Source organism: Mustela nivalis, assembly GCF_964662115.1.
Source record: "Mustela nivalis genome assembly, chromosome: 16".
Lineage (NCBI taxonomy): Eukaryota > Metazoa > Chordata > Mammalia > Carnivora > Mustelidae > Mustela > Mustela nivalis.
In genome coordinates this window covers 12751892-12778142 of record NC_139035.1, presented here as the reverse complement: position 1 = coordinate 12778142, position 26251 = coordinate 12751892, and the positions used below count along the sequence as shown (strand labels likewise).

The 26251-nt window shown below is 52.9% G+C and overlaps 1 protein-coding gene, 2 long non-coding RNA genes and 2 pseudogenes across 6 annotated transcripts in view; 1 reads left to right on the top strand and 4 right to left on the bottom strand.

Moving 5' to 3' along the window:
- The window catches only part of PACC1 (proton activated chloride channel 1), a 442395-nt gene that overhangs the window by 149905 nt on the left and 266239 nt on the right, over positions 1–26251 (top strand). The window lies entirely within an intron of this gene.
- On the bottom strand, positions 2959–5207 carry LOC309849755 (Golgi-associated RAB2 interactor protein 4 pseudogene; annotated as a pseudogene). The gene has a single exon. The product of its transcript is annotated as a Golgi-associated RAB2 interactor protein 4 pseudogene (transcript).
- On the bottom strand, positions 9913–11967 carry LOC309849754. Its single transcript, XR_014303878.1, has 2 exons — positions 11844–11967; positions 9913–10986 (listed from the first exon to the last, which is right to left on the bottom strand). It is a non-coding gene; the product is annotated as an uncharacterized lncRNA (long non-coding RNA).
- LOC309850218 (Golgi-associated RAB2 interactor protein 4 pseudogene) lies at positions 15114–17360 on the bottom strand (annotated as a pseudogene). The gene has a single exon. The product of its transcript is annotated as a Golgi-associated RAB2 interactor protein 4 pseudogene (transcript).
- On the bottom strand, positions 22066–24120 carry LOC309850217. Its single transcript, XR_014304134.1, has 2 exons — positions 23997–24120; positions 22066–23139 (listed from the first exon to the last, which is right to left on the bottom strand). It is a non-coding gene; the product is annotated as an uncharacterized lncRNA (long non-coding RNA).

Here is a 26251-nt window from a genome sequence, read left to right as displayed (position 1 = left end):
CTTCTGTTTCCCCAACGCCACCCAGGATTAGGTTTCTTCATCTCTGGCCAGGATTAATACAATCCTGGCTTCCTGGAGGATCGCTGGTCTCCAGACAGCCCCCTGGCCACCAGCTGTGCACCCTGGCTTTCAACGGCTCCCCAAGGCCCAGACATTCACACAGCACCCCAGGTGCCCGAAGATCCAGCAGCCTGATTCTCCAGCCTCACGTCCCTCTTCTCCCCTTGGGCTCCAACCAGCAGTACTGAAATGCCTGTAATTGCTCAACACAAGTGATATTTCAAGGTTTTGTACTTTGCACACATTCTTTTCTGTGACCTGCGCCTCCCCATGCTGTGCCCTAGCTCCCCATACTTCCTCCGCCTGGCAGAGCCCTAGTCGCCCTTAAATCTGCTGATTCCTCTGTGAACCCTTCCCCGACCTCAGACTCCTTCCCATGCCCAGGAACCCCTCCTCGGAATGGATCCTGTGCCCTGAATGCACGTCTCTCCTTGTATCTGCCACTTAGAGTTGGGATGACTCCTCAAGCCTGTCCTGTTTTCCCCATCGACGCCACAGCTCCCCGCGGGAGGCCGAGCTAGCACTCAGTGGGTGATACGTGGGAGGTGTTGCCTCACCCCTCTCTGAACCATCGCCTCCACCTTGAGCAAGTCCTTTCAATGCTCTGACCTCCCCTTTGCTGATCTGCCAAACGGAGACCTGGGACAATCAGATGAACTTTAAATCATGAATGAACTCTAAGGGGCTCAGTGCTGTTCAACAGCCAAATGCTATGCAGATGTCTTTATTCCACACTCACATTTACCTGCACTTGCCTGTGTGGAAATCAGAGGGTCAAAGGAATGGGAAGTGCTCTTTTTGTAACTTCGCTGCCTTGAGTCCAGGGAAAAGCTGCTTACGAGTCAACTATTAATTCTCTCTCCCCATAGCAACGAGTCTTCTCTGAAGCTCTGGGTTAATGATTCTTCTTCTTCTTCTTCTTTTTTTTTTTTTCTCCTAAAGATTTTATTTATTTATTTGACAGAGGGAGAGAGGTCACAAGTAGGCAGAGAGGCAGGCGGAGAGAGAGGAGGAAGCAGGCTCCCTGCCTAGCAGAGAGCCCGATGCGGGTCTCGATCCCAGGACCCTGGGATCATGACCTGAGTTGAAGGCAGAGGCTTTAACCCACTGAGCCACCTAGGCACCCCTGGGTTAATGATTCTGAGGTTGTTTTCCTCGCGGGGCCAAACCGTATCTAATCTTTGGCATGGTGTATTCTTTAAGAATAACTTGACTCGCTCCAATAATTCTCCATTCTGGGGTTGTGAACCTTGCTCGGCCCGAGGAAACGGTGACTGTGTGGGGGTCCCTGGCTCCGTTCCTTCCTCCTCCGTGCCCCCACCCCATGGCCACGGCCACCTTCCCTTCACAAAGAGGAGAGACTCCTCTCCTCTCCTCCCCCACTGAAGGGCCAAGCACGGATGCTGGGACCTAACAGATTATCTCCCTCACGTGAAGTTTAAGGATTTGTTTTCTGAACTCTGAAGGGGAGACTTGGTAAGGGCAAACCCCTTTAAATTGTTTCTCCGTGCCCAAGTTTAGTTAGTGGAGGTGGGAGAAACGGATTGTAGGGAGATTCCCGACTGGCCCCTGGAACCCCAGGCTGTTTATGGCTGCAGTGCAGGTCACACAGAGGCTGGGGATGGAAGTCTGGGAGCCAGACACCGCTCACGGGTGGTCTGGGCACTCTTGAGAGAAGACCAGCTGACGGCCGGGAACTCACCGAAATTCAAAAACCAGCTCGCAGAGGCCCACTACCAAGAGTCCCCCAGCTCGATCCCTCCCTCCCCTTAATCTAGCACATTTGGTGCAGAGTTTGGGAACACAGTGGTGGAAATGCTTTGCATAAAGGAGTGGGTCACTGTTCTGCAAAGGTTCCACTGTGCCGTAGGAACAAGTTCACTTTTCAGTGCTCCTCTGTGTAAAACAGAGATTACATGTACCGTCGGTAATTTATGCCAAGAACCCAGAACCCAATTTAAAGAGACCAGACCTTCCAGACAGAAGACAAACACTTTTGTGCGTACATAAGAGTGAAAACGTAAGGGAAGGTGTTGGTATGTCTGGAGCAGAAATTTCATCATAACCGCCCCGGCATTTCGCGGACCATTCAGACTGCAGAGATCTGATGGCCCAACAGAACATTTCCAACAGCACTGAAAGCCCGGTCTTCGCCTCATGATCTTGTCTTGCCTTTTCACACTGTCCTGAATTTTGCGTGTACTGTTCCCTTGTGTTTTGTCCCACATGTACTTTTAAAATGTTTTACCACATGTACTTTCGATTTTTGTTTTGGAACTATTCTGCAGGTGGAATAGGTGACAGCCACAGAATCGGTGTTTATGCTAGGCCGGGGTATGCAGCTAGGCCGGGGTATGCAGCTGTACACTATCTCTGTCACATCCCACTCTATTGTCAGTGGTGCTGATAGTAATTTGGGCTGCTTGCAGTGTTTTGCTACTTTTTGCTATAAACGTTCTCAGTGCCTTAGCAAGTTCTTTCCTTGGTGTATATACCCTGGGTATAGACAGGTTCTCAGTCTAGCTGAGAATATTGCCAGCACAGGCTGCTGTTCCCCTCTGCTGGCAGATGCTGGCAGATCCCCAAAGATGAGGAGTCCCCCCCCCATGCTTTCTTTGTTTTCTTTGTCCCTGTTCTTTGTCTATGGACCCTCAGGGGTTAGGAACATTCATTAAACTAGAGAAATGGGGGAGGTGGAGCTTTCTGGGCCATAGTATACTTTCAACTGTGGCCCGGAGAAACAAGCCAGACAGGCCTTGAGGCAGGATGCTTTGGCTCTGAGCATGGGTGTGAGGTGGGGGCGGTCCTCGACTGGACCCTTGGGTCTTAGGTGGCAGCCCCCCTGTGAGGTCACCACTGGGCTGCAGGACCTAGAAATTCAAACACAATGCAGCATGCCATTTTTAAAAAATTTTTTTATTTTATTTTTTGTAATGTCTCCTGGGAGAGGTCCCCCAGCTGCCCAATATCTGGGCCTAGGAAGTTCCATCCCTCCATGACCTCCGATGTCCGGCTCCCTGCGCTCTCCAAGCCCTGGCTGCTCGCCGCCGCCTGGGCGATGGCCTCCACACCACACCGCTCGTGTCCGCAGTCTTCTCCCCCATGGGCACGTCTCTGCGGTGTGGGGAGGCCGCGCGCCTCAGGCAGTGAGGCTGAGTCTCAGGTTCCTCAGGAACCTGCGGATCCTGCCCAGCATCTTGGTGCCTGAGCCCGAGCTGCCGCCGGAGAGGCTCCGCCCCGACTTGTGGGAGGTCCCGGAGTCCTCGGCGCTGGGGGCGTGGCTGATGCCTTCGTCGGGGGCGCGCCTGGCGCGCGCCGGGCTGCTGCGGCCCTTGTCCTCCTTGTGCTCCCGCGCGGCTCTGTGGCTGCCTAAGGAGCGGCTGGAGTCCGCCGGGGCGATCTTGTGCCCCGGGGCCTTGTGGCGGCTGTCGGCGGCCCTGCGGTGGCGGGAAGTGCGGGGGTCTCGCTCCTCCTCCCGGCGCGTGCGGGGCGGCCTTCCCGCCGGCTCCCCACTGCCCGCCGAGCTCGGCGCGTCCCAGAGGAGCTGGCCTTCCGACGCGTCCCGAGCGGCTTCTCCCGCAGGCTTGGCGGCAGCTCCGGGCCCGGCGAACGCCAGGCATCTGCCGGCCTCCCCCGCTGCGAACTCTGCTGCTGTCCCTGCCGCCGCCACTGCCGCAGCTGCCGCGGCCTCCCCGGCGGCCGCCGCCTCGGACGTGGCCCCTGCTGCCGACTCCCTGGAGAGCCCCGGGCAGTTGGGGGCAGCGAAGGTGGGCACGCTGTTGGGTTTGGGGGGGTCCTGAACAGTCTCTTCCCCGCCAGCAAAAGCTGCAGAGGTGGCCCCGGCCACCTCCGAGCCCTCGTGGAGGCTCCGGATACTAACCTGGTCCTGATCCATTATTTGGACATCTGCGCCTGCTGCGTTCCTGCCGTCGTCGTCCTCCAGCAGAGGCATGTCCAGCATGTCCTCTGCTCGAGCGGCGTGGGTTCTGCTGTGAGTGGGCACCGGCGGCGGCCTCAGTACCTGGATAATGCTCTCCCAGTAGGGGAAGAGATCTTCCTGTGCATCCAGTGGGGGGCTCAGCCGCAGGTAGCAGGAGCGGCCGGTGGCGAATTTGAGGCGAAGCATTTGTTTTTCCCGGTCGTGAACAGAAAGCCTCACAAACTTCAAGGGAAGGAGCCTGGTGAGCTCCAGGGTGGTGGAAGCCTTGCGGCCTTTTCCCTTGGTGGCCTGGCCCTGGTCGGAGTACTGTTCACAGCCGGTGGCCGGGCGGGCCAGCAGCAGGACATCTGGGAGCGGGAGGCTGGGGCTGGTGGATGCGATGCCCACGGTCATCATTCGGACTCGGTTGTGCACGTCGACGACTTCCCCTCTTTTGGTGACCTGCACAAAGTCGCTTTCGAGCATGGGTGCGTATTTAAATAGGTCATATTCTCCCTTACGCAGTTGTCGCTGGAGTTTCCCCATGGCGGTGTTGAACATGCCCACCCTGGAGGCGCTGTGGGCGGTGTGATAAGGCGTCAGAGACTCCATGTTTTTGAGTTGGTAGCACAATCGGGCTGGGCCGGCGAGGGGTGGGCGTTGGTCTGGGGGCCGGTCCCTGGAGCTCCTCCTCCTCCTCGACCTCTGTTGGGTTGGCAGAGCGGGCAGCCCCCCTCCTGCTGCACGCGGCTGGCTCTCCTGCTGCAGGCGGCTGGCTCTGTGGCAGGGGTCCCAAATCCACCCCGCGCCCCACAGGCCACAGGCCACAGGCCACAGGCCCCCGCTTTGTCTCAGAACCTCCCAGAGACAGGGGTCAGGGTGGGGGGGATCTGAGGGTGACCGAGGGGATGCTGGTGGGTGCTGGGGTTTTAATCTAAAAAAGAGAAGAACTTGCAGTTTGTAGTGTGAAGTACAAACTGAAGTCTTGGTGAGAGACTAAGCACTCTCTCAGCCTGCACCCCTGAGCGGCCCTATTTATACTCTGCTGCCCTCTGTGACCTGTCACGCTGTCACATACCCCTTAGTGACACCCCCTCAGGGCAGGGCCATCATCCTCCCCCCAAATGTCCCATTGCCCCCACAGAGGACAGGCCCACCCTGCCAGGGACCCAGGCAGGTATCCAAATAAAAATGTCTTCAAATGGAACAATTTTGTGTGGGGAATTTTTTTTTCCCCTCCTCCAAATTCGGAAGATTTAGCAACTGGACAAAATCCATAGGAATTACTATAAGATGATGGGTTGGCAGAGTGTGCAGCCCCCCTCCTGCGGCTCTCGGCTGGCTCTGTGGCAGGGGTCCCACATGGATGGAGGAGGCACCATCCATCTCTATGCCCTTGCAGGGTATATGGCATATGCTTGAACCATTTGAGCTCTTGGTTTCGTTTTATCCAAGAACCCAGAATTGGCAGTCTTGACCCTTAACCTGTTCCTTCATAAGATTGCAGTAGACATGGCTGCTAGCAGCCATTAAGAGCCATTAATGATGACATTAAAAACGGCCTCCCTGTGGGGCGCATGGGTGGCTCAGTGGGTTAAAGCCTCTGCCTTCAGCTCAGGTCATGATTCCCAGAGTCCTGGGACCAGCCCCACCTCGGGCTCTCTGCTCCAAAGGAAGCCTGCTTTCCCCTATCTCTCTGCCTGTCTCTCTGCCTACCTGTGATCTCTGTCTGACAAATAAATAAAATCATTAAAAATAAATAAATAAATAAAACACAAAAGGCCTCCCCTAGGCGCCAGGCCGTGTTCTCCGCATACGACCATGAGAATCCCATCAGGTTTGGTACGGTTCCCACTGCCCCGTTTTATGAAGAGAGTGAGGGGACATCATCAGCCTAACTTCACAGAACTAATGGTCGTAGAGGCCATGTTCACGGGCAGGTCTAGCGGATCCTAAAGCCTTGTTGGGAACCACCATAGTACTTCGCTCCACAAAGCTTGGGCCAGCCACAGGTTTTAAACCAGACTGATTGAAGACCTTTCTGCGGCACTGTCGGAAGTTGCATGACTCCCTGCGTGTGTATGTGTTATGGAGAGAACCTAAGACGCTACTTCAGACAGCGGCTGGGCAGAATTGGGGATTAAATGTTACAGGGGGGCATCTTGGTTCCTCCCCTCGCTTATGCTTCCACAAGCAGCCCATCTGTGGAAACCTGGTTATTGTCTCCTCTAAGACCACCGCCTCCCACCCAGGTTTTCGTCCCTTCCCCTCCAGTGAAATGAAGCGGGGGTGGCGGGCGGAGTGCTGAGATGTCATCTGCGATTCCAAGAGCTTGCCAAGCAGCCTCCCTGGGCAACAGGAGTGCTTTGGAAGCAGCAACACCTGTGGGGAGCAAGTACCCTTGAGCTTCCTGCCTTACTGCCCCTCCCACACAGCTAGCCGCAGAGTATGTGATTTCCAAACTGTTGCTTGAACGTTCCAGAAGGATTTTCTGCTCCCAAGTCTCGTATCTCCCGGTTTGAGGGTTTGCCCGAAATCCGACATCTGGGATTCATTCCTTGAAAATCAAGGTCTTTCTGTTAAAACGCACACACGTGTTCATCCGCAGGTGAAAGGACAAATGAAAGGTAGTCTAGCCATACAGTGGGATGTTATTCAGCTGTAAAAAGAAAATGAGGTACTGCACCGTGCTACAACAGGGATGAATCCTGAAAATAGGATGCTAAGTACAGGAAGCCAGAGGCAAAACGGCCACATACTGTGTGATTTCATTGAGACGAAATGTTCCAGAAGAGGCAAATCCATAGCTATATCAGAGGCTGACTGGAGGGAGGGGAGTGTAGGGAGCGACTGCTTAATGAACAGGACCGGGATTTCCTTTGTGGGGATGACAATTCTGGAACTAGATAGTGGGGTGGTCTCACAGCATTGTGAACGTACTGAGTTTCACTCTCTCTACAATGGGTACGATGGTAAACTTGATGTTGTAGTTTCTCTCTCTCTTCCACAATGCACATATCCATTCCTGCTTGGAACCCTTTAGAAAGGCCAGTGGCGTGACTCAGCTTTCCGTTTCCTCATCTATAAAATGGGGTAAGAGCTGCCGTGAGGATTCAACGAGATCACGCACGTGAAGTGTTGAGCGTATCGTGGAGCTCCATAAATCGTAGCTGTTGTAATCATTCGTCCTCCGCTGGCCCTTCAAGCGTCGGTGCAGCTTCCTTCCTGAGAGCAGTTTTTGAGAAGACAAACTGAGACGCTTCTGGGGTCAGAGCTACTATGAGAACACAGAAGGATGCTCAATGGGCAAAACTGGCTTCTTCTGAGTCCCGGCTTCAGGCAGATCCGTGAACACACAGAGAAACTGAGCACAACCAGAGTCGGGGATGCAGCGAGAGGAAAGGCTTAATATGGGTTTGGGTTTCAAGGGTTTGTTCCAAGCCCATGGGGAGAAAGTGGGATAAAGATGGAAAATAGCATTTTAGCTCTTGGCAGAAAGTGCAAGTTTTAATTCCAGAGTCCCCTGGGGCCAGAACCCTTTAGAACGCTCGATTCGGAAAGAGGTGTCAGGCCAGATGTCAGGGAGAGGCAAGGGGACAAGGGTGAGGTCAGGAGAGAGGCTGGACTCTTCCAGGCCCTGCAGTGTGACGGCACCACCCCAGCAGGAGGCGGCCGCATGGAAGGACACTGGCTAAGCCCGTGTCTGATTCTGGCGGAGGCCCCATCCAAATAATTCTCCCGGATCCGCCCAACCTTCCCTCTCCGTCGCATGTGAAACAAGATGAACCAAACAACTTGATGGTAAATACATAGTCATCTTTTTTTAGTCAAGTATCAAAACACAAACGTGGCCGCAGAAAATTAAGCTGCTTTTAATGCACTTGGTAAAAGGAGCTTTCAGTTCCAATAACCATATGCAGTGTTATTTTTTGGATCAATTTTTTTGGCCATGGCCCCCACCCACTTCCTTCCCCTCCAATTCATTGTCGGTGGCAGCTGAGAAAAAGGGTCTTGAGTTTTCCTAACAGCTGATTGATTGGTGGCACCTACACCTACAACCAGAGGGTAAATGTGAGAAATTCCACACACACACACACACACACCACCACCACCCCCGACCCCTTCGAGAAACTAGATTATCTCCTGAAAGTGGGGGTAAACAGGTGCTATCACCAAGTGGATCTTTAGAGATTGGCCAGTGTCCCTGATGTGCAAGCAAAGCAGCAAAATCAGGACACTGGTGTCGCAGGGGTTAGCTTGAACCGTGCAGGAGTTCAGAGGAGCAAGCTCCCATTCATGTGCACAGGAGTCTGAACCTGGAATGAAGCTACTCTCTCTCCGAAGAGAGATGTTAGTGGCAGAGCACCCCATTTCTATTTCTAGCCTGGTACGGATACCTTTGTGTGCAGGCAAAGAGCAAGGGCGCCTTGGTTGAACTGGTTGCCACTTGCTGGTCAAGTTTAGAGGGTTCTTGGATTTCAACATCAGAAAGGAGCCCTTGTGTCTGGGTCCAGTCAGTCGGTTGGAGGGGGTCTGGTTGCCCTAAGCCCGAGTTGGTCCATCCACAAGACCCCCTGTCCATCTCTGAAGGCTGGGTCCCGGGCCAGGGCTGGGACGGACCTCTCTGATTTTGCCCCTTGGCCAAGAGGCCGAAATGTCCTCGTGAAGTTGAGGGAGTGGACGAGAAACAGAAACAAATGGCTTTAGTTCCAGGAAGTCAGAAATGGAAGGAAAAGTTGTAGATCTGCTTTGAGACCCACTGTGGACTAGGCTTTTGCTGTGCTGGCCAGAACTCTGCAGCTGACCTTGGGAAAGCCCTTCTCCTCTCTAGGCCTCAACTTCCTCATATGTAAAGTACATCTGGGATTAGTCAAGATCCTTCTGGGTCTGACATGCTGTGTGGTTCTAGCTGTCCCAGTACTGTCTCTCTTTGCCGGGCGTCAATGAGCCTGAAGGCATGTGGCGAGGGATAGGGAGAAGGGGACCGAGAGTCGTCCGGTGCGGGTTCTTGTGAGTTTAATTCACTGAAAGGGGGAGGACAAGAAAGGGGTAAGAAAATGAAGTAAAACGAAGGAAGAACCTAAGAGGGGAGTTGAGGAGGGGGAAGGTAGGAAACCTGGAGGTGGCACAATGACCTCAGGGCTCCTCAGGTACATCCTGGCCTGGCGGACATTGTTAGAAGGGGAGGTGAGGGAGTGGCAAGTCTTGTTTTCCAAAGAAGGCCACAATACCATCGCCGCCCCCACGGGCTTCTGCAATGTGGTCTTGTCATTGCCCTGTGAAGAAGGAAAAGTTCATTTTCTCTCCCCTAAAACTGGGGTTGTCCTTCTGACTCACTTGTAGCCAGTAGAATGTGGCAGCAGTTCCGTTGGGTGCCTTCTGAGGCTCAGGGAGAAGCAGCTTCCACTTGGCTATCTTGAGATATTTGCTCTGAGGGAAGCCAATCTGACTTCCCGTGAGCACCATGAGGAAGGCCGCGTGTAGGCATTCCTGTGGAGAACCCCACCTTATCGCCATCTCCCTCAAGGCACCAGACTCGTGAGTGAAGATTGGACTCGCCAGCCCTGACTGCTGGTTCACTTCACTTGCTACCATGAGGAGCAGAAGAAACCGCTCCCAGTGGAGCCCTGCCCAAATTCTTGATGTAGAGCAATCTACGAGATATCATTTTTTAGGTCACAAAGTTTTGGGGGGGTTTGTTATAAAGCTAAAGGATGGCAGGAGAGGCTTATAAAAATACAAGCTTCCTTAAAACGAGAAACCCTTAAACATGTATGAACGAGACTTTTAAGAGCTCAGAGATGTGTGAGATTTCAAAACAATTGGGAGGCCAACTTCTCACGTTGCCTGTCCAGGACATTACCACAAAGTTACCATTTTCTATAGGTCACCGTACTATGTTTTTTTAAAAAGTGTGTTTTTATGGGACAAAGGGGACAAAAGGCACCCATCCCAGCAGATCGGTTAGAAGGAAAGAGGTGAGAAGCAGCACATGTTGGCGAGGATGGGAAACAGCAGAGCGCCCACGCATGCCTGGTGGGAGCGCAAAGTAATGGGACAGTCACTGTGGAATTAGCATCTGGGACTGAACATATGTGTGTATTCAGTTCCGTTTCTATATGTCTGACAGAAATGTATGTATATTTTTACCCAAAGTTCTGCATATAAATGTTCATAGCAGCACTATTCTTATTAGCCCCAAAGTGGAAGTAACTCGAACACCCACCAAAGGCTGAATGAATCAGTAAATTGTCGAATATGAAATATATCTGTAATGAAATATAGCTGTGAGAAGGAATAGTTGCCACAAAAATCATGGACAAACCTCATGACTCTGCTGTTGAGGGAGAGAAACCGGAGTCAAAGAATACATACAACGTGCTTCCATTTACCTAAAGTGGAAAAAGAAGCAAAATGGGTCTCCGATGTCAGAGGTTAGGGTAATGGTTCCCCCGGGTGGTAGAGAACCTGGGAGGGGCTTCTCGTATGATGTTCTATCTCCAGCTCAAATGTGAACAACAGGAGCAAGGGCATGCTCTCGAAGCAAAGGATAGTTCTTGAAATAACTCATTTAACTTTCTAAAAGGTTTTATGAAAAACTTTAATTAATTTTTAAAATTAAATGAAATGTAATAAACAGGAGGCTTTTAATTTCTCCTTCTTTAATCTCCTGTAAATTGCGTATGGCAAGGTGCTGGGGCCGTGACTATGTCCGTGGGAGAAAGAAACCGGGCCGACGTGGTCAGCAGCCACAGAAACTGGGGGAAAGAGGCCAGCCCTCCAAGGAAGGTGCTTCTCCGAGGCTCCTCGAGGCCAACTGTATTGTGTGCACGCAAGGGCATTTCTAGAAAGATCTTTCCCAAGCTTGTGCAGGTCACGGCACATGCAGAAAACGGCAACATTGGAATGGCATACTGGCGTATCACATGGGGCTCCCGGCAGCCAAAGCCAACTGGCTGGGTCCTCCGGGTGCCCCCAAGCTGAGTGGTATCATTTCCTCAGCACACCTGTGGGAAAACACCCACTCACAGAGTGTGGGAAAACATGAACTCCCGTAACACATTGTAAGTTCTCTTGCTCTTCTGCTCCAGGAAATTCCAGCTCTATGTGCCCTTCATTTCTGGATTACAGGTCCCATTTGCAGTAACGTAGATCACGGGGCCCAGGGGTTTATGTAGCATTCCTGGTCTCTGCTTTATGCCGCGGTCTCATTTCCCCTTCCAGCCTCATTTCCCAACACACCCTCACCCCCTTCCCGCTACCCTCCCCCACCCTATCCCCTAAACACACGATATCCTGGGCGCGCTGTTCTTGTCTGTCATCTAGAAACATCGCCCAAGACCCCCAAGCTCCCAGGTCCTCCTCTTTCTCCATCATCTCTCTGCTCAGACCTTCCCTTCTCTACGATGCCTCTTTCTATACGCTACCCAAGGCCACCGCCGCACTTTGATTTGCGTTCCTGGTAGGTGTGTGTATACATGAATTATCTTGCCCATAGTAGGAGCTCTCAACAACTGTTTCTCGAATGACTTCTAGGCTGCAGAGAGACCGTGACACTAATTCCACCCTACCCCTGTTCTGGATGGTCACTCATTATCCCCTTGAGTCGGAACCCCCACGTTCCTAGGGTACCCGTCTTGTGGCCACTCCACCTCTGCCATTGCCCTGCCCTGGGAGCCATGCAGCCTGGTTGAGAGACATTACGCACCCATCCCCTCAACTCTGGGATTGACATTAGGCTAATGGTGATGTGACAAAGGGAGGGGGCGACTGCCCCTTAGCCTCAGTGCTGGCTCCCACCATTCAAGCAATAGCCCGTAATACCAGGATGTGGCCACAAGGGGCTCTACTGGGTGACTCTTACCTGTACAGTGGAGGAGGGTTTGTGGGAATCCATCTTGCCCAGATGCACAAGGAACAGCTCAAGGAGCTGTCGCCTCCTGTCCAGTTCCCTTTGGCTGCCTTATCCTGATGCTTTACCCCCTTAGCCACCTAGAAGCTCTTTTGTATCTTAAAGACATTCCTCCTTGCGGGGAAGGGCACTTCCCCTTTGGTCTGTTCTCCCTCCTCTAGAGGAGTGCTGAACCTATGCCACGAGCTCCCTGTCCCGCCAGGCAGGCTGTGGGATGGAAAATTGTCCTGTGCCATCTTTTCAACACCTCCTGACTCTGCCCCCTTCTGTTTCCCCAACGCCACCCAGGATTAGGTTTCTTCATCTCTGGCCAGGATTAATACAATCCTGGCTTCCTGGAGGATCGCTGGTCTCCAGACAGCCCCCTGGCCACCAGCTGTGCACCCTGGCTTTCAACGGCTCCCCAAGGCCCAGACATTCACACAGCACCCCAGGTGCCCGAAGATCCAGCAGCCTGATTCTCCAGCCTCACGTCCCTCTTCTCCCCTTGGGCTCCAACCAGCAGTACTGAAATGCCTGTAATTGCTCAACACAAGTGATATTTCAAGGTTTTGTACTTTGCACACATTCTTTTCTGTGACCTGCGCCTCCCCATGCTGTGCCCTAGCTCCCCATACTTCCTCCGCCTGGCAGAGCCCTAGTCGCCCTTAAATCTGCTGATTCCTCTGTGAACCCTTCCCCGACCTCAGACTCCTTCCCATGCCCAGGAACCCCTCCTCGGAATGGATCCTGTGCCCTGAATGCACGTCTCTCCTTGTATCTGCCACTTAGAGTTGGGATGACTCCTCAAGCCTGTCCTGTTTTCCCCATCGACGCCACAGCTCCCCGCGGGAGGCCGAGCTAGCACTCAGTGGGTGATACGTGGGAGGTGTTGCCTCACCCCTCTCTGAACCATCGCCTCCACCTTGAGCAAGTCCTTTCAATGCTCTGACCTCCCCTTTGCTGATCTGCCAAACGGAGACCTGGGACAATCAGATGAACTTTAAATCATGAATGAACTCTAAGGGGCTCAGTGCTGTTCAACAGCCAAATGCTATGCAGATGTCTTTATTCCACACTCACATTTACCTGCACTTGCCTGTGTGGAAATCAGAGGGTCAAAGGAATGGGAAGTGCTCTTTTTGTAACTTCGCTGCCTTGAGTCCAGGGAAAAGCTGCTTACGAGTCAACTATTAATTCTCTCTCCCCATAGCAACGAGTCTTCTCTGAAGCTCTGGGTTAATGATTCTTCTTCTTCTTCTTCTTTTTTTTTTTTCTCCTAAAGATTTTATTTATTTATTTGACAGAGGGAGAGAGGTCACAAGTAGGCAGAGAGGCAGGCGGAGAGAGAGGAGGAAGCAGGCTCCCTGCCTAGCAGAGAGCCCGATGCGGGTCTCGATCCCAGGACCCTGGGATCATGACCTGAGTTGAAGGCAGAGGCTTTAACCCACTGAGCCACCTAGGCACCCCTGGGTTAATGATTCTGAGGTTGTTTTCCTCGCGGGGCCAAACCGTATCTAATCTTTGGCATGGTGTATTCTTTAAGAATAACTTGACTCGCTCCAATAATTCTCCATTCTGGGGTTGTGAACCTTGCTCGGCCCGAGGAAACGGTGACTGTGTGGGGGTCCCTGGCTCCGTTCCTTCCTCCTCCGTGCCCCCACCCCATGGCCACGGCCACCTTCCCTTCACAAAGAGGAGAGACTCCTCTCCTCTCCTCCCCCACTGAAGGGCCAAGCACGGATGCTGGGACCTAACAGATTATCTCCCTCACGTGAAGTTTAAGGATTTGTTTTCTGAACTCTGAAGGGGAGACTTGGTAAGGGCAAACCCCTTTAAATTGTTTCTCCGTGCCCAAGTTTAGTTAGTGGAGGTGGGAGAAACGGATTGTAGGGAGATTCCCGACTGGCCCCTGGAACCCCAGGCTGTTTATGGCTGCAGTGCAGGTCACACAGAGGCTGGGGATGGAAGTCTGGGAGCCAGACACCGCTCACGGGTGGTCTGGGCACTCTTGAGAGAAGACCAGCTGACGGCCGGGAACTCACCGAAATTCAAAAACCAGCTCGCAGAGGCCCACTACCAAGAGTCCCCCAGCTCGATCCCTCCCTCCCCTTAATCTAGCACATTTGGTGCAGAGTTTGGGAACACAGTGGTGGAAATGCTTTGCATAAAGGAGTGGGTCACTGTTCTGCAAAGGTTCCACTGTGCCGTAGGAACAAGTTCACTTTTCAGTGCTCCTCTGTGTAAAACAGAGATTACATGTACCGTCGGTAATTTATGCCAAGAACCCAGAACCCAATTTAAAGAGACCAGACCTTCCAGACAGAAGACAAACACTTTTGTGCGTACATAAGAGTGAAAACGTAAGGGAAGGTGTTGGTATGTCTGGAGCAGAAATTTCATCATAACCGCCCCGGCATTTCGCGGACCATTCAGACTGCAGAGATCTGATGGCCCAACAGAACATTTCCAACAGCACTGAAAGCCCGGTCTTCGCCTCATGATCTTGTCTTGCCTTTTCACACTGTCCTGAATTTTGCGTGTACTGTTCCCTTGTGTTTTGTCCCACATGTACTTTTAAAATGTTTTACCACATGTACTTTCGATTTTTGTTTTGGAACTATTCTGCAGGTGGAATAGGTGACAGCCACAGAATCGGTGTTTATGCTAGGCCGGGGTATGCAGCTAGGCCGGGGTATGCAGCTGTACACTATCTCTGTCACATCCCACTCTATTGTCAGTGGTGCTGATAGTAATTTGGGCTGCTTGCAGTGTTTTGCTACTTTTTGCTATAAACGTTCTCAGTGCCTTAGCAAGTTCTTTCCTTGGTGTATATACCCTGGGTATAGACAGGTTCTCAGTCTAGCTGAGAATATTGCCAGCACAGGCTGCTGTTCCCCTCTGCTGGCAGATGCTGGCAGATCCCCAAAGATGAGGAGTCCCCCCCCCATGCTTTCTTTGTTTTCTTTGTCCCTGTTCTTTGTCTATGGACCCTCAGGGGTTAGGAACATTCATTAAACTAGAGAAATGGGGGAGGTGGAGCTTTCTGGGCCATAGTATACTTTCAACTGTGGCCCGGAGAAACAAGCCAGACAGGCCTTGAGGCAGGATGCTTTGGCTCTGAGCATGGGTGTGAGGTGGGGGCGGTCCTCGACTGGACCCTTGGGTCTTAGGTGGCAGCCCCCCTGTGAGGTCACCACTGGGCTGCAGGACCTAGAAATTCAAACACAATGCAGCATGCCATTTTTTAAAAATTTTTTTATTTTATTTTTTGTAATGTCTCCTGGGAGAGGTCCCCCAGCTGCCCAATATCTGGGCCTAGGAAGTTCCATCCCTCCATGACCTCCGATGTCCGGCTCCCTGCGCTCTCCAAGCCCTGGCTGCTCGCCGCCGCCTGGGCGATGGCCTCCACACCACACCGCTCGTGTCCGCAGTCTTCTCCCCCATGGGCACGTCTCTGCGGTGTGGGGAGGCCGCGCGCCTCAGGCAGTGAGGCTGAGTCTCAGGTTCCTCAGGAACCTGCGGATCCTGCCCAGCATCTTGGTGCCTGAGCCCGAGCTGCCGCCGGAGAGGCTCCGCCCCGACTTGTGGGAGGTCCCGGAGTCCTCGGCGCTGGGGGCGTGGCTGATGCCTTCGTCGGGGGCGCGCCTGGCGCGCGCCGGGCTGCTGCGGCCCTTGTCCTCCTTGTGCTCCCGCGCGGCTCTGTGGCTGCCTAAGGAGCGGCTGGAGTCCGCCGGGGCGATCTTGTGCCCCGGGGCCTTGTGGCGGCTGTCGGCGGCCCTGCGGTGGCGGGAAGTGCGGGGGTCTCGCTCCTCCTCCCGGCGCGTGCGGGGCGGCCTTCCCGCCGGCTCCCCACTGCCCGCCGAGCTCGGCGCGTCCCAGAGGAGCTGGCCTTCCGACGCGTCCCGAGCGGCTTCTCCCGCAGGCTTGGCGGCAGCTCCGGGCCCGGCGAACGCCAGGCATCTGCCGGCCTCCCCCGCTGCGAACTCTGCTGCTGTCCCTGCCGCCGCCACTGCCGCAGCTGCCGCGGCCTCCCCGGCGGCCGCCGCCTCGGACGTGGCCCCTGCTGCCGACTCCCTGGAGAGCCCCGGGCAGTTGGGGGCAGCGAAGGTGGGCACGCTGTTGGGTTTGGGGGGGTCCTGAACAGTCTCTTCCCCGCCAGCAAAAGCTGCAGAGGTGGCCCCGGCCACCTCCGAGCCCTCGTGGAGGCTCCGGATACTAACCTGGTCCTGATCCATTATTTGGACATCTGCGCCTGCTGCGTTCCTGCCGTCGTCGTCCTCCAGCAGAGGCATGTCCAGCATGTCCTCTGCTCGAGCGGCGTGGGTTCTGCTGTGAGTGGGCACCGGCGGCGGCCTCAGTACCTGGATAATGCTCTCCCAGTAGGGGAAGAGATCTTCCTGTGCATCCAGTGGGGGGCTCAGCCGCAGGTAGCAGGAGCGGCCGGTGGCGAATTTGAGGCGAAGCATTTGTTTTTCCCGGTCGTGAACAGAAAGCCTCACAAACTTCAAGGGAAGGAGCCTGGTGAGCTCCAGGGTGGTGGAAGCCTTGCGGCCTTTTCCCTTGGTGGCCTGGCCCTGGTCGGAGTACTGTTCACAGCCGGTGGCCGGGCGGGCCAGCAGCAGGACATCTGGGAGCGGGAGGCTGGGGCTGGTGGATGCGATGCCCACGGTCATCATTCGGACTCGGTTGTGCACGTCGACGACTTCCCCTCTTTTGGTGACCTGCACAAAGTCGCTTTCGAGCATGGGTGCGTATTTAAATAGGTCATATTCTCCCTTACGCAGTTGTCGCTGGAGTTTCCCCATGGCGGTGTTGAACATGCCCACCCTGGAGGCGCTGTGGGCGGTGTGATAAGGCGTCAGAGACTCCATGTTTTTGAGTTGGTAGCACAATCGGGCTGGGCCGGCGAGGGGTGGGCGTTGGTCTGGGGGCCGGTCCCTGGAGCTCCTCCTCCTCCTCGACCTCTGTTGGGTTGGCAGAGCGGGCAGCCCCCCTCCTGCTGCACGCGGCTGGCTCTCCTGCTGCAGGCGGCTGGCTCTGTGGCAGGGGTCCCAAATCCACCCCGCGCCCCACAGGCCACAGGCCACAGGCCACAGGCCCCCGCTTTGTCTCAGAACCTCCCAGAGACAGGGGTCAGGGTGGGGGGGATCTGAGGGTGACCGAGGGGATGCTGGTGGGTGCTGGGGTTTTAATCTAAAAAAGAGAAGAACTTGCAGTTTGTAGTGTGAAGTACAAACTGAAGTCTTGGTGAGAGACTAAGCACTCTCTCAGCCTGCACCCCTGAGCGGCCCTATTTATACTCTGCTGCCCTCTGTGACCTGTCACGCTGTCACATACCCCTTAGTGACACCCCCTCAGGGCAGGGCCATCATCCTCCCCCCAAATGTCCCATTGCCCCCACAGAGGACAGGCCCACCCTGCCAGGGACCCAGGCAGGTATCCAAATAAAAATGTCTTCAAATGGAACAATTTTGTGTGGGGAATTTTTTTTTCCCCTCCTCCAAATTCGGAAGATTTAGCAACTGGACAAAATCCATAGGAATTACTATAAGATGATGGGTTGGCAGAGTGTGCAGCCCCCCTCCTGCGGCTCTCGGCTGGCTCTGTGGCAGGGGTCCCACATGGATGGAGGAGGCACCATCCATCTCTATGCCCTTGCAGGGTATATGGCATATGCTTGAACCATTTGAGCTCTTGGTTTCGTTTTATCCAAGAACCCAGAATTGGCAGTCTTGACCCTTAACCTGTTCCTTCATAAGATTGCAGTAGACATGGCTGCTAGCAGCCATTAAGAGCCATTAATGATGACATTAAAAACGGCCTCCCTGTGGGGCGCATGGGTGGCTCAGTGGGTTAAAGCCTCTGCCTTCAGCTCAGGTCATGATTCCCAGAGTCCTGGGACCAGCCCCACCTCGGGCTCTCTGCTCCAAAGGAAGCCTGCTTTCCCCTATCTCTCTGCCTGTCTCTCTGCCTACCTGTGATCTCTGTCTGACAAATAAATAAAATCATTAAAAATAAATAAATAAATAAAACACAAAAGGCCTCCCCTAGGCGCCAGGCCGTGTTCTCCGCATACGACCATGAGAATCCCATCAGGTTTGGTACGGTTCCCACTGCCCCGTTTTATGAAGAGAGTGAGGGGACATCATCAGCCTAACTTCACAGAACTAATGGTCGTAGAGGCCATGTTCACGGGCAGGTCTAGCGGATCCTAAAGCCTTGTTGGGAACCACCATAGTACTTCGCTCCACAAAGCTTGGGCCAGCCACAGGTTTTAAACCAGACTGATTGAAGACCTTTCTGCGGCACTGTCGGAAGTTGCATGACTCCCTGCGTGTGTATGTGTTATGGAGAGAACCTAAGACGCTACTTCAGACAGCGGCTGGGCAGAATTGGGGATTAAATGTTACAGGGGGGCATCTTGGTTCCTCCCCTCGCTTATGCTTCCACAAGCAGCCCATCTGTGGAAACCTGGTTATTGTCTCCTCTAAGACCACCGCCTCCCACCCAGGTTTTCGTCCCTTCCCCTCCAGTGAAATGAAGCGGGGGTGGCGGGCGGAGTGCTGAGATGTCATCTGCGATTCCAAGAGCTTGCCAAGCAGCCTCCCTGGGCAACAGGAGTGCTTTGGAAGCAGCAACACCTGTGGGGAGCAAGTACCCTTGAGCTTCCTGCCTTACTGCCCCTCCCACACAGCTAGCCGCAGAGTATGTGATTTCCAAACTGTTGCTTGAACGTTCCAGAAGGATTTTCTGCTCCCAAGTCTCGTATCTCCCGGTTTGAGGGTTTGCCCGAAATCCGACATCTGGGATTCATTCCTTGAAAATCAAGGTCTTTCTGTTAAAACGCACACACGTGTTCATCCGCAGGTGAAAGGACAAATGAAAGGTAGTCTAGCCATACAGTGGGATGTTATTCAGCTGTAAAAAGAAAATGAGGTACTGCACCGTGCTACAACAGGGATGAATCCTGAAAATAGGATGCTAAGTACAGGAAGCCAGAGGCAAAACGGCCACATACTGTGTGATTTCATTGAGACGAAATGTTCCAGAAGAGGCAAATCCATAGCTATATCAGAGGCTGACTGGAGGGAGGGGAGTGTAGGGAGCGACTGCTTAATGAACAGGACCGGGATTTCCTTTGTGGGGATGACAATTCTGGAACTAGATAGTGGGGTGGTCTCACAGCATTGTGAACGTACTGAGTTTCACTCTCTCTACAATGGGTACGATGGTAAACTTGATGTTGTAGTTTCTCTCTCTCTTCCACAATGCACATATCCATTCCTGCTTGGAACCCTTTAGAAAGGCCAGTGGCGTGACTCAGCTTTCCGTTTCCTCATCTATAAAATGGGGTAAGAGCTGCCGTGAGGATTCAACGAGATCACGCACGTGAAGTGTTGAGCGTATCGTGGAGCTCCATAAATCGTAGCTGTTGTAATCATTCGTCCTCCGCTGGCCCTTCAAGCGTCGGTGCAGCTTCCTTCCTGAGAGCAGTTTTTGAGAAGACAAACTGAGACGCTTCTGGGGTCAGAGCTACTATGAGAACACAGAAGGATGCTCAATGGGCAAAACTGGCTTCTTCTGAGTCCCGGCTTCAGGCAGATCCGTGAACACACAGAGAAACTGAGCACAACCAGAGTCGGGGATGCAGCGAGAGGAAAGGCTTAATATGGGTTTGGGTTTCAAGGGTTTGTTCCAAGCCCATGGGGAGAAAGTGGGATAAAGATGGAAAATAGCATTTTAGCTCTTGGCAGAAAGTGCAAGTTTTAATTCCAGAGTCCCCTGGGGCCAGAACCCTTTAGAACGCTCGATTCGGAAAGAGGTGTCAGGCCAGATGTCAGGGAGAGGCAAGGGGACAAGGGTGAGGTCAGGAGAGAGGCTGGACTCTTCCAGGCCCTGCAGTGTGACGGCACCACCCCAGCAGGAGGCGGCCGCATGGAAGGACACTGGCTAAGCCCGTGTCTGATTCTGGCGGAGGCCCCATCCAAATAATTCTCCCGGATCCGCCCAACCTTCCCTCTCCGTCGCATGTGAAACAAGATGAACCAAACAACTTGATGGTAAATACATAGTCATCTTTTTTTAGTCAAGTATCAAAACACAAACGTGGCCGCAGAAAATTAAGCTGCTTTTAATGCACTTGGTAAAAGGAGCTTTCAGTTCCAATAACCATATGCAGTGTTATTTTTTGGATCAATTTTTTTGGCCATGGCCCCCACCCACTTCCTTCCCCTCCAATTCATTGTCGGTGGCAGCTGAGAAAAAGGGTCTTGAGTTTTCCTAACAGCTGATTGATTGGTGGCACCTACACCTACAACCAGAGGGTAAATGTGAGAAATTCCACACACACACACACACACACCACCACCACCCCCGACCCCTTCGAGAAACTAGATTATCTCCTGAAAGTGGGGGTAAACAGGTGCTATCACCAAGTGGATCTTTAGAGATTGGCCAGTGTCCCTGATGTGCAAGCAAAGCAGCAAAATCAGGACACTGGTGTCGCAGGGGTTAGCTTGAACCGTGCAGGAGTTCAGAGGAGCAAGCTCCCATTCATGTGCACAGGAGTCTGAACCTGGAATGAAGCTACTCTCTCTCCGAAGAGAGATGTTAGTGGCAGAGCACCCCATTTCTATTTCTAGCCTGGTACGGATACCTTTGTGTGCAGGCAAAGAGCAAGGGCGCCTTGGTTGAACTGGTTGCCACTTGCTGGTCAAGTTTAGAGGGTTCTTGGATTTCAACATCAGAAAGGAGCCCTTGTGTCTGGGTCCAGTCAGTCGGTTGGAGGGGGTCTGGTTGCCCTAAGCCCGAGTTGGTCCATCCACAAGACCCCCTGTCCATCTCTGAAGGCTGGGTCCCGGGCCAGGGCTGGGACGGACCTCTCTGATTTTGCCCCTTGGCCAAGAGGCCGAAATGTCCTCGTGAAGTTGAGGGAGTGGACGAGAAACAGAAACAAATGGCTTTAGTTCCAGGAAGTCAGAAATGGAAGGAAAAGTTGTAGATCTGCTTTGAGACCCACTGTGGACTAGGCTTTTGCTGTGCTGGCCAGAACTCTGCAGCTGACCTTGGGAAAGCCCTTCTCCTCTCTAGGCCTCAACTTCCTCATATGTAAAGTACATCTGGGATTAGTCAAGATCCTTCTGGGTCTGACATGCTGTGTGGTTCTAGCTGTCCCAGTACTGTCTCTCTTTGCCGGGCGTCAATGAGCCTGAAGGCATGTGGCGAGGGATAGGGAGAAGGGGACCGAGAGTCGTCCGGTGCGGGTTCTTGTGAGTTTAATTCACTGAAAGGGGGAGGACAAGAAAGGGGTAAGAAAATGAAGTAAAACGAAGGAAGAACCTAAGAGGGGAGTTGAGGAGGGGGAAGGTAGGAAACCTGGAGGTGGCACAATGACCTCAGGGCTCCTCAGGTACATCCTGGCCTGGCGGACATTGTTAGAAGGGGAGGTGAGGGAGTGGCAAGTCTTGTTTTCCAAAGAAGGCCACAATACCATCGCCGCCCCCACGGGCTTCTGCAATGTGGTCTTGTCATTGCCCTGTGAAGAAGGAAAAGTTCATTTTCTCTCCCCTAAAACTGGGGTTGTCCTTCTGACTCACTTGTAGCCAGTAGAATGTGGCAGCAGTTCCGTTGGGTGCCTTCTGAGGCTCAGGGAGAAGCAGCTTCCACTTGGCTATCTTGAGATATTTGCTCTGAGGGAAGCCAATCTGACTTCCCGTGAGCACCATGAGGAAGGCCGCGTGTAGGCATTCCTGTGGAGAACCCCACCTTATCGCCATCTCCCTCAAGGCACCAGACTCGTGAGTGAAGATTGGACTCGCCAGCCCTGACTGCTGGTTCACTTCACTTGCTACCATGAGGAGCAGAAGAAACCGCTCCCAGTGGAGCCCTGCCCAAATTCTTGATGTAGAGCAATCTACGAGATATCATTTTTTAGGTCACAAAGTTTTGGGGGGGTTTGTTATAAAGCTAAAGGATGGCAGGAGAGGCTTATAAAAATACAAGCTTCCTTAAAACGAGAAACCCTTAAACATGTATGAACGAGACTTTTAAGAGCTCAGAGATGTGTGAGATTTCAAAACAATTGGGAGGCCAACTTCTCACGTTGCCTGTCCAGGACATTACCACAAAGTTACCATTTTCTATAGGTCACCGTACTATGTTTTTTTAAAAAGTGTGTTTTTATGGGACAAAGGGGACAAAAGGCACCCATCCCAGCAGATCGGTTAGAAGGAAAGAGGTGAGAAGCAGCACATGTTGGCGAGGATGGGAAACAGCAGAGCGCCCACGCATGCCTGGTGGGAGCGCAAAGTAATGGGACAGTCACTGTGGAATTAGCATCTGGGACTGAACATATGTGTGTATTCAGTTCCGTTTCTATATGTCTGACAGAAATGTATGTATATTTTTACCCAAAGTTCTGCATATAAATGTTCATAGCAGCACTATTCTTATTAGCCCCAAAGTGGAAGTAACTCGAACACCCACCAAAGGCTGAATGAATCAGTAAATTGTCGAATATGAAATATATCTGTAATGAAATATAGCTGTGAGAAGGAATAGTTGCCACAAAAATCATGGACAAACCTCATGACTCTGCTGTTGAGGGAGAGAAACCGGAGTCAAAGAATACATACAACGTGCTTCCATTTACCTAAAGTGGAAAAAGAAGCAAAATGGGTCTCCGATGTCAGAGGTTAGGGTAATGGTTCCCCCGGGTGGTAGAGAACCTGGGAGGGGCTTCTCGTATGATGTTCTATCTCCAGCTCAAATGTGAACAACAGGAGCAAGGGCATGCTCTCGAAGCAAAGGATAGTTCTTGAAATAACTCATTTAACTTTCTAAAAGGTTTTATGAAAAACTTTAATTAATTTTTAAAATTAAATGAAATGTAATAAACAGGAGGCTTTTAATTTCTCCTTCTTTAATCTCCTGTAAATTGCGTATGGCAAGGTGCTGGGGCCGTGACTATGTCCGTGGGAGAAAGAAACCGGGCCGACGTGGTCAGCAGCCACAGAAACTGGGGGAAAGAGGCCAGCCCTCCAAGGAAGGTGCTTCTCCGAGGCTCCTCGAGGCCAACTGTATTGTGTGCACGCAAGGGCATTTCTAGAAAGATCTTTCCCAAGCTTGTGCAGGTCACGGCACATGCAGAAAACGGCAACATTGGAATGGCATACTGGCGTATCACATGGGGCTCCCGGCAGCCAAAGCCAACTGGCTGGGTCCTCCGGGTGCCCCCAAGCTGAGTGGTATCATTTCCTCAGCACACCTGTGGGAAAACACCCACTCACAGAGTGTGGGAAAACATGAACTCCCGTAACACATTGTAAGTTCTCTTGCTCTTCTGCTCCAGGAAATTCCAGCTCTATGTGCCCTTCATTTCTGGATTACAGGTCCCATTTGCAGTAACGTAGATCACGGGGCCCAGGGGTTTATGTAGCATTCCTGGTCTCTGCTTTATGCCGCGGTCTCATTTCCCCTTCCAGCCTCATTTCCCAACACACCCTCACCCCCTTCCCGCTACCCTCCCCCACCCTATCCCCTAAACACACGATATCCTGGGCGCGCTGTTCTTGTCTGTCATCTAGAAACATCGCCCAAGACCCCCAAGCTCCCAGGTCCTCCTCTTTCTCCATCATCTCTCTGCTCAGACCTTCCCTTCTCTACGATGCCTCTTTCTATACGCTACCCAAGGCCACCGCCGCACTTTGATTTGCGTTCCTGGTAGGTGTGTGTATACATGAATTATCTTGCCCATAGTAGGAGCTCTCAACAACTGTTTCTCGAATGACTTCTAGGCTGCAGAGAGACCGTGACACTAATTCCACCCTACCCCTGTTCTGGATGGTCACTCATTATCCCCTTGAGTCGGAACCCCCACGTTCCTAGGGTACCCGTCTTGTGGCCACTCCACCTCTGCCATTGCCCTGCCCTGGGAGCCATGCAGCCTGGTTGAGAGACATTACGCACCCATCCCCTCAACTCTGGGATTGACATTAGGCTAATGGTGATGTGACAAAGGGAGGGGGCGACTGCCCCTTAGCCTCAGTGCTGGCTCCCACCATTCAAGCAATAGCCCGTAATACCAGGATGTGGCCACAAGGGGCTCTACTGGGTGACTCTTACCTGTACAGTGGAGGAGGGTTTGTGGGAATCCATCTTGCCCAGATGCACAAGGAACAGCTCAAGGAGCTGTCGCCTCCTGTCCAGTTCCCTTTGGCTGCCTTATCCTGATGCTTTACCCCCTTAGCCACCTAGAAGCTCTTTTGTATCTTAAAGACATTCCTCCTTGCGGGGAAGGGCACTTCCCCTTTGGTCTGTTCTCCCTCCTCTAGAGGAGTGCTGAACCTATGCCACGAGCTCCCTGTCCCGCCAGGCAGGCTGTGGGATGGAAAATTGTCCTGTGCCATCTTTTCAACACCTCCTGACTCTGCCCCCTTCTGTTTCCCCAACGCCACCCAGGATTAGGTTTCTTCATCTCTGGCCAGGATTAATACAATCCTGGCTTCCTGGAGGATCGCTGGTCTCCAGACAGCCCCCTGGCCACCAGCTGTGCACCCTGGCTTTCAACGGCTCCCCAAGGCCCAGACATTCACACAGCACCCCAGGTGCCCGAAGATCCAGCAGCCTGATTCTCCAGCCTCACGTCCCTCTTCTCCCCTTGGGCTCCAACCAGCAGTACTGAAATGCCTGTAATTGCTCAACACAAGTGATATTTCAAGGTTTTGTACTTTGCACACATTCTTTTCTGTGACCTGCGCCTCCCCATGCTGTGCCCTAGCTCCCCATACTTCCTCCGCCTGGCAGAGCCCTAGTCGCCCTTAAATCTGCTGATTCCTCTGTGAACCCTTCCCCGACCTCAGACTCCTTCCCATGCCCAGGAACCCCTCCTCGGAATGGATCCTGTGCCCTGAATGCACGTCTCTCCTTGTATCTGCCACTTAGAGTTGGGATGACTCCTCAAGCCTGTCCTGTTTTCCCCATCGACGCCACAGCTCCCCGCGGGAGGCCGAGCTAGCACTCAGTGGGTGATACGTGGGAGGTGTTGCCTCACCCCTCTCTGAACCATCGCCTCCACCTTGAGCAAGTCCTTTCAATGCTCTGACCTCCCCTTTGCTGATCTGCCAAACGGAGACCTGGGACAATCAGATGAACTTTAAATCATGAATGAACTCTAAGGGGCTCAGTGCTGTTCAACAGCCAAATGCTATGCAGATGTCTTTATTCCACACTCACATTTACCTGCACTTGCCTGTGTGGAAATCAGAGGGTCAAAGGAATGGGAAGTGCTCTTTTTGTAACTTCGCTGCCTTGAGTCCAGGGAAAAGCTGCTTACGAGTCAACTATTAATTCTCTCTCCCCATAGCAACGAGTCTTCTCTGAAGCTCTGGGTTAATGATTCTTCTTCTTCTTCTTCTTTTTTTTTTTTCTCCTAAAGATTTTATTTATTTATTTGACAGAGGGAGAGAGGTCACAAGTAGGCAGAGAGGCAGGCGGAGAGAGAGGAGGAAGCAGGCTCCCTGCCTAGCAGAGAGCCCGATGCGGGTCTCGATCCCAGGACCCTGGGATCATGACCTGAGTTGAAGGCAGAGGCTTTAACCCACTGAGCCACCTAGGCACCCCTGGGTTAATGATTCTGAGGTTGTTTTCCTCGCGGGGCCAAACCGTATCTAATCTTTGGCATGGTGTATTCTTTAAGAATAACTTGACTCGCTCCAATAATTCTCCATTCTGGGGTTGTGAACCTTGCTCGGCCCGAGGAAACGGTGACTGTGTGGGGGTCCCTGGCTCCGTTCCTTCCTCCTCCGTGCCCCCACCCCATGGCCACGGCCACCTTCCCTTCACAAAGAGGAGAGACTCCTCTCCTCTCCTCCCCCACTGAAGGGCCAAGCACGGATGCTGGGACCTAACAGATTATCTCCCTCACGTGAAGTTTAAGGATTTGTTTTCTGAACTCTGAAGGGGAGACTTGGTAAGGGCAAACCCCTTTAAATTGTTTCTCCGTGCCCAAGTTTAGTTAGTGGAGGTGGGAGAAACGGATTGTAGGGAGATTCCCGACTGGCCCCTGGAACCCCAGGCTGTTTATGGCTGCAGTGCAGGTCACACAGAGGCTGGGGATGGAAGTCTGGGAGCCAGACACCGCTCACGGGTGGTCTGGGCACTCTTGAGAGAAGACCAGCTGACGGCCGGGAACTCACCGAAATTCAAAAACCAGCTCGCAGAGGCCCACTACCAAGAGTCCCCCAGCTCGATCCCTCCCTCCCCTTAATCTAGCACATTTGGTGCAGAGTTTGGGAACACAGTGGTGGAAATGCTTTGCATAAAGGAGTGGGTCACTGTTCTGCAAAGGTTCCACTGTGCCGTAGGAACAAGTTCACTTT